Source organism: Euwallacea fornicatus, chromosome 10 (assembly GCF_040115645.1).
Source record: "Euwallacea fornicatus isolate EFF26 chromosome 10, ASM4011564v1, whole genome shotgun sequence".
NCBI classification, from domain to species: Eukaryota; Metazoa; Arthropoda; class Insecta; order Coleoptera; family Curculionidae; genus Euwallacea; species Euwallacea fornicatus.
This window is the reverse complement of record NC_089550.1, coordinates 1,816,269-1,823,957: the sequence shown is the minus strand read 5'-3', so window position 1 is coordinate 1,823,957 and position 7,689 is coordinate 1,816,269. Positions and strand designations below refer to the sequence as shown.

Here is a 7,689-nt window from a genome sequence, read left to right as displayed (position 1 = left end):
GCTTTTTTCATGTTTCGTTAGCCTCACGAATTCTTCATTTCGTGTATTATTTCACGCCTAAAGCCGTCGACACTCAGCAATGAACAAAGATTTGGAATACGTACAGAGGGGAAACGAAAGAATTAGTTTTCAATTTTTTAACGTATTCGATAAACAACACCGGTTCCACCCAATATCTGCTGCCTGAAATGTTTGAACTGTTGCCGGTTCTAATGATATGCCCAATTCAAAAGCGCAGGCAGATGATTTCTTTTTTTTTATCAGATTTTATTTTCTATTTAAAAGTAACTAAAGTTAGGAAGAAATAACAAGTTTCCAGTAAAACAACATGTTTTACAAAAATAATGTCAACTGCTAGATTCCAAAAAGCTGCGTTTTGAAGCCGTTCTACCATGTCTAGTGTTGGAAAGATGTCGGATCAGAGACCAGCAATAGTCGGATGTATCCCAAAAATCCCCTGGTAACGCTCCTCAACGACGTGTAAATCTTGATGCATACGTCCTCCTTGCTCCTCACTCAGACCACCTAAGTTGTCAGGAAACTTGTCAAGATGACTATAAAGAAAACGAATTTTTATACTCACACTACATCCCATGTTTTTTAATCGTAGCGGTAGATCTTCTACTAACTGGACGTAATTATCTGATTTTCTATCACCCAAAAAATTTTGCATCACTAAAACAAAACCTTCCAAGCACTCGATTCAATATCAGTAATCGAATCTATGAAGTTGGTATCTTTCGTTAGTTGTCTGATTTGAGGACCATCAAAAATACCTGCTTGGAACTTTTCCATTGCAAGCTCAGGAAGTTTTGGACAAATTCGTGAAAAACAGGTCAGATGTTTGTCAAGACTTTTGACAAACCGCTTCATGATGCCCAGTTTTATATGTAATGGCAACAGGATGATTTTGTCGCGAGGTAGCAATGGATTGTGAATCAAATTTTGTTTATCGGGTATCATGTATTCTGTCAAAGGCCAGCTCCTTCTTGCCCAATGATCAACTTTGGCCCTGCTACTTCGGACACATATGAAACATGGAAACTTAGTGCACCCACTTTGCCGACGAAGAAGAATGTTAACCATTTTCAAATCGACACAAATAACCCGTTGATGTTCATGATACTTCAATTTTTCTAAAATTAATGAACCAATATTTCTCATTCAATTTTGTACGACGCGCAATAGGTATCTCAGCGTATTTATCTCCATTGTGTAACAAACTGCGTTTAAGGCTACGTTCTGAACTGCCAATAAACAAACGCCATTCACTTGGTTCATATTGCGCCAAACCCATTTTTATCAACAAATTCTTGATATCTAAACAGAATACGATTTTGTCATCTTCGCCAAAAAACAGCGTAAGTCTTTCTCTCGTTCTCTATAAAAAGTAATTTTTGCGTTTGGAGCAAGTAAATTTTTTTTCTTTTAATCGCGATGCCAACAACTCCGATGATTGTCTGCAAAGATTTAGATCTCTTACAAGATCGTTTAATTCATTTTGCGAAAAGGGTTGAGGTTTTTTCGTCTGATAAACTTCCAAAATCCGTATCAGTTTCTCTTGATGCAGAATCTACGTTTTCCTGTATTTCATGTTCAGATACATTTTCAGTAATTGGAACTGAAGGAAAGGGAATTTCAACCGAATGTTGTATGGGACGCCGCACAAATGTAGTATTTGAATACTGCCATTTAGTTCGATTTCTACCGTACCTAACTTTATATCCACACTACGAAAATAACAGTTGTTTAGATGGTTTTTTAGTTTTTGCCAAATAATTGGGATTCCAAATTTAAACGCACTCGTTTTTCCACTCTTCCATAATCTCAAGTATTCAATATACGATTTACAAACACAATCAGGGTCTAAGGGTTTATCATTTTTACCCAGCGTCAAGCCAAAGTGTAGCAAATAGGTATCTTTAACGTACTCGGTGGTAGTTTTTTTAGAATTTTTAAACACATATTCATCGCATATGTAACAAAAACGGTTTTTGTTGCTTAAACAACACCCAGTCACACACTTATAATGCCAAAAATTTGGTTATGGTCGCAACACAGGTTTTGCTTAAAAACTTCACGTTATGCGCAAGTAAATAAAAATACGCAAAAAAGAAATATTGAAGAAAGTGGAAATGTGCAAAAAAAAGTTCATAAATTTAAAAACAGAATGTTATAAATAAGTTTTATCATCTATGAAATTTTTGGCAACAGAGAAAAAGTTAAATTTTGTAAAGCGGCGTAATTGGTAGCGCAAATCGTCTAGTCGCGAGTCAAAGCGCAGTCTTTAGGACGGGACATTAGTGCGGTGGACAGAATACCCTCGACTTGTCGGCACCTCAACGCCGTTAAGAATAAAAGAATTTTAAGGAATAATTGTTATTTTGGGTGGCTTCTATGAGGTTAATATCAAATTATTCAAATATCGAATGCTTCGAAAGTACAAGCTAAGGATGTAAGAACTGGAGGTGCAGAACATCTATTAGCTCTATGCACCCCCCAACCGACCGAATCCATCAAAATCGAACGATGTGAAATATAGAGTTTCATTTCAACAAACGTTAGAAAACAAATCTGGTGCTTTCTGAAAAAAATTGGTGTTGGACGTTAACAATCAGTTGGTGATGAGTCTTTACGTTGACTCCCGACACCTCTAAGGTCAACCGGATCACAAACTGATGAAGTATAAATAGCATAGAAAGGGCATCATGAGGCTATAGAATCCCAGTAAAAATACATGAAAACAATTTTCAAATAAAAAAATTGCGTGGCATACCTAGGGGTTAGCGGGCCACCAGGAGCAGCAGCGAATTGCCCGGCTGTGTGTCCACCGCTGTCGGCTCAAGTTCAATTCTTCATTGCCATCGTCTGAAACATGTTTAACATTTTAGATACGACTTCAGCACTGGACTATATAACATTTCTTTACTGCTATTAACTATTATTATTTGCCAGCGACATTGAAATCAACCATCCTAAACCTCATAATGATCCACGTGTCAAGATCACTCCGGAATAGAAATTACGACAACATCTAGACACGTTTTTAATGATTTGGCACCGACTCTTCAACCGATCCCTCAATAAACCCATCGATTTTCTATTAATTCCAGTGCCAAAATCTCAATTTTCGTGTCGGCCATGGTGGAAAAAAATGTTCCATTTAATTTGCAGCGACATGATTCCGAGCTGTCTGGCATTGGTACAACATGCTGTCGGCGCTTTCGCGTTTTCCTTTGAACTCGGAAAACAGGCAGGTATGATTAATTTTTACATTAATGAATCCGGGAATGGCAACGTGAACTCATTAGTAAGTTGCTGGAAATGCACGCCTTTCGATATTCGCGGATTTCCCCGAATTTCTCGAGGCGTTTGACCGTTCCCTAAGGTCAAGTGCACGCATTGGGTCAACGTGTTTAAAATCTGCGAAAAAAAGTCAAAACTTATCGAAACTTTGGCTTGATCTCGAACAATTTAGACCCCCATTGGACTAGTTTCCACTTCCGCATATCCATGTTAATTCCAATACTAATGCTAACGAACGAGACCTCTTTCTTGCAGAAGACTCTCCCGTTTCCTGCAAATTGTCCTTATAAAGAACATTTTAAACGGTCGCTTCTTCCCGGAAAGTGGAACGCCGTCCCGAAACTAAGAGCCCAGTTAAATCTAATTTGATCCCATTATCAAAAAACTGTGGAATTCTAGCTTTTGGTCTAAGTTTTCAGGGGAATTTCAGCTTCCAGAAGGACTAAGTTATGCCCGCCGCAGGCCGGGAATGAGATCCGGTTTTTATGTATTTTAATCTCGCTGTTTGTGGTTATGTTTGTCTAGGGCTGAAAATAGCTCCAAGTGGCAAAAAGCCATGGAAGAATCAATATAACAAAGCCACCACCATATATCTCTTTTAGTCCGTGTCGTTTGAAGCAACGCAAACAGTATTTCTGGTTTTGTTCTTGCTCCGGCCTTATAGACCAACTTTTCGCATTTATCAAGTAATTTTAAGGTGTATTTCTACATTTTTCCAGACTAGCGGACTTTTGATAAATTGTTTCTCTTCCTATCGTTTGTTATTTTCCAATCCTTGCCAGTTACGACGAGACGCTAGATTTCAGATCTGCTTTACCAGACATACTTTATGTGGTTTTTCTGGATTGGTGATGCGAGGAATCGAACGCCACTGGAGGTCTCTGCATTATTAGAGCCAGAAGTGGATATTAAGATGTCTCGACACCAAGGGATCAGACTTGTTTTTGCTTCTAGTCGAATATTCACATATATCAAAACTTGGCTGAAGAAAATTCCAATCTATTTCACTGTGCTTTTTCGTCTCAGCCTTCATACGTTAAGATTGGAAACACCGACTTGAAGGATGAGTTTATGCCACCATTGGGTTCCCAGAATAATGGATACAATTTTGCGCCATTACTCAGATACTCAACAAACCTAATAAACAAAAGTTTGAGCACTTTTTTTACTATTTTCAGGCATTATTTAAAAAAATATGGAAACAAACCTATTAAAAGTACTAATTAATTTGGAGAAATAGTGGGTGTAAAAACCTGGTGATACGCCAATGACTTATTTATTTTTCACGCACACTCAATTGCAGTCAACCTGCTCACAAGCATGCAAATAAACCAATTATAAGCATCAAAAGGACGCGTTTGAGGAGTAAGATTAAAGTGGTCGCAATTACACAACGAGAAAACGCTAAGAAACTTAAATAGAAGAAGGAGAAACATAAATGAGAAGCTCGAAGCTACGAGAAAAATATGGGGAACAACTTGGCCCGAGACATAATCAACAAGCCAAAAACAACTTTAAAATCAAATGAATAAACAAACGGTGGGAACCCCAGACTTCTCTAGCAATTACTCCACAAATTCCTGAGATGTTGACGCTCCAACTTTGAAAAATGGCAGAAAATATGTAGGTAACCTATGGAAATTTTCAGGAAAGAGGTAGTTTTTCTGAGGTGCTCTTTTCCCGTCCAATCAATTGATTTCCGTAGGATATTGAATCTAGACAGCTCCATCAGTTGTGTTCCTAAAGCTTTGGCAATGCAGCTTGATAATAAAAAATAGTGTGAATAGAGTCACATGCCTGACTGAATTTCTATTTAACCTGGATTTTGCATGTGACGCTTTTCGTTGCAGAAAGATTTCGGATATATCAGAAATATCTAAGAAATTCTAATTATTTCCAGAATATTCAAGCGATCTGTTAACCAATAAAAGTTATAGTAACACGTTTCTTAGGCGATATAATTATTTGAAGTATCACGTAACGACAGTTACTCAGAAATTCTTGCCCCCTCTTCAGTAAAGTTCAACTACCGTTGAAATCTTGTTTATCATTGCAATAAATTCTATTGCTTTTGAAAAAAATGCTGCAGAAGGTTGCAAACATCACTTGAAGTATCTTCTGCTCTCAAGATAATCAACCACTTGAGCACAGTCATAACTGAAGAATTTAATGAAATCAGATTCTAGCTGAAAAAGTTCTACAGGCATGCACTTTTCAGAACACTTTTGTTTTATTCGCTTGTGAAACCTAATATGTTTTAGGGGTCGATTTAGAGTTGCCTGAACAGTCCTTTTAACTGCCAAGGTCGTACCATATTTACAAAAACAAACACGTGCATGCCTTTCAGGGATCAGATTTCTGTTGCAACGGCTTCGTTGGGGTGTTTTGATTGGTCCTGGTAGTGGCATCGGAGGAAAAAAGTTAATTTGAGGTGGGCAGTAAACTGTCCGAGCACCGTCTGACACAACTTTCATCAATTTGTTTTACTGCGTTACGAAGGAGAACCAGACAGCGAAGAGACTACCTATATTTCACGCTAAATATGATTCACTGATACAACGGTAAGTGCCAGTAAATTGCCTTGAATGAAAAAAAAGGAGACAAATGCGCTTTAATTCCCCCGCACAGTCGCTAAGGAGCTTTCCATCAAAAGCTCAAAACTTCGCTAAGGACAAAAACTTCATTTTGGAGTTTGCAGGGATCATATTGTTTCCAGAGTCCTTTTTGTCCTCAGGTAATACACACGCTGAAGTATTAAGTAACTTTAAGTGTCAGGTATAGTTCTTATTCTCAATTATGCTTAAAGTTGGGAGTTTCAGTGCGGAGAAGAGAGACGAATGTATTCTTCAGCTTATGGAAGGGCATAAGCGGGTTTAAATTGCGAACGTGAAACATTAGGGCATAAGAAATTAAGAGACGAGAGAAGTTGTGTTCTGAGCGAAAAATTGCTTACTCTAGTAATTAACACGCAGAGTCTATACGCTTTACATCTATGGTTCAAATCACATAACTGTTTAACACGTCACAAAATTTAACGATTGAGAGTCGCCTCCCGTAAAATGATAAATCATACAAATTAAACGTGCTAAAAAATAAAGATATATTCGAACTGCTAAACATAACAATTTTTTTTTTGTTTATCAACTTTGTTCTTTGAAAACCAAAATAGTGCTTCTGGTTATTATCATCGACGTTCTTACTATTGTTGTTGGTATAATGCCCAAATTCACAAACAGTCGGCGTAAAGAGCTTCTAACGTCCCTTGTCAACTATTTTGAAAGAGATTTTGAAAATAATGAGCCCTTGCCACCACTGAATTCACTTAGAGAGAGAAATTGATTTTTTATATTTTGGATTTGACTATTATAAACTCTTGTTGTTGCTCAGTTAAATAGTGCTAAATACTGACAGCGTTGCACCAATATTTGAAAAATTCCTGCTACATATTGAATTTGGAAAGATGCGGCATCACTGCTGACATGAAGCCTGTGACGTGTATAAAAAGTAACATAATTTCAACCATATGCACTTCGCACATCTACACTTTATCGTGAGATGAAGTTAGTTCAGAGGCAACGCGAGATTGGCAAACAAATACGTTCACAAATTCGAGAGCGACAAAGAAGGAACGAAATAATTTCGGAAGGATAGAAAGAGATGAAAGTTGAAACAGGAATATTACATATTAGGTTCTTTCGCAATACCGAACCATTAAGCATGCGCAATCATAAAATTTCTTCCGCTCGAGCTTTTTCTTGGCTCTTGAACTGAAAATTGACGGTAACAAAATTCTAATCGCGAAAGACGCTGTTATTTACTGAATGTTCCTTAAAAATGAAAAAAGACACATTACCAACAGTCTGGTTAGTTCTTATTGATAATAAAGTGCGGTTCTTTGTGCTTTCTTGTTCTACCCAGTAAGTTGGTCATGCTGTAAAGTATAGGTTATAATTACCTTTTGTTTGCTAAACTCTTCAATTTCAACAGAGTGATTATATAGTATGTATACTATATAGCGTGTCCCAAATTCTTTCCACATCGTTAACGAAATATCCGCACACAAGGCACAAAATCCGCAGCATTGTACACAAAAAATATAAAAAGGCTACTTCCCGGGCTTAAAATAAAAATTGCAATGGCGGTAATGACAAATGTCAATTGTTAGGTCAGCTAAAGCCAACGGCCAATGAATTTTATTGTCAGACAAAGATGGCACTATGTTAAAAAAAAGAACTTTCGAGTTTCGATCAGAGCGCTATCTAATCGAAAGGCCTCAACCATTCAACGTAAATGCCCATACGGAACCAACAATATGTGGGACAAGGATAACAATAATTGTCAAAAGCAAACGTATTCGGTGATTTAATTTTCCGTCTTTATTGT

At 37.3% G+C, this 7,689-nt stretch overlaps 1 long non-coding RNA gene across 1 annotated transcript; it reads right to left on the bottom strand.

Annotated features, from left to right (window-relative positions):
• Nucleotides 1-357: 357 nt before the first annotated feature.
• Nucleotides 358-7,408, bottom strand: LOC136341557 (uncharacterized). Its single transcript, XR_010732514.1, has 4 exons — nucleotides 7,262-7,408; nucleotides 2,777-2,868; nucleotides 584-675; nucleotides 358-525 (listed from the first exon to the last, which is right to left on the bottom strand). It is a non-coding gene; the product is annotated as an uncharacterized lncRNA (long non-coding RNA).
• Nucleotides 7,409-7,689: the final 281 nt, after the last annotated feature.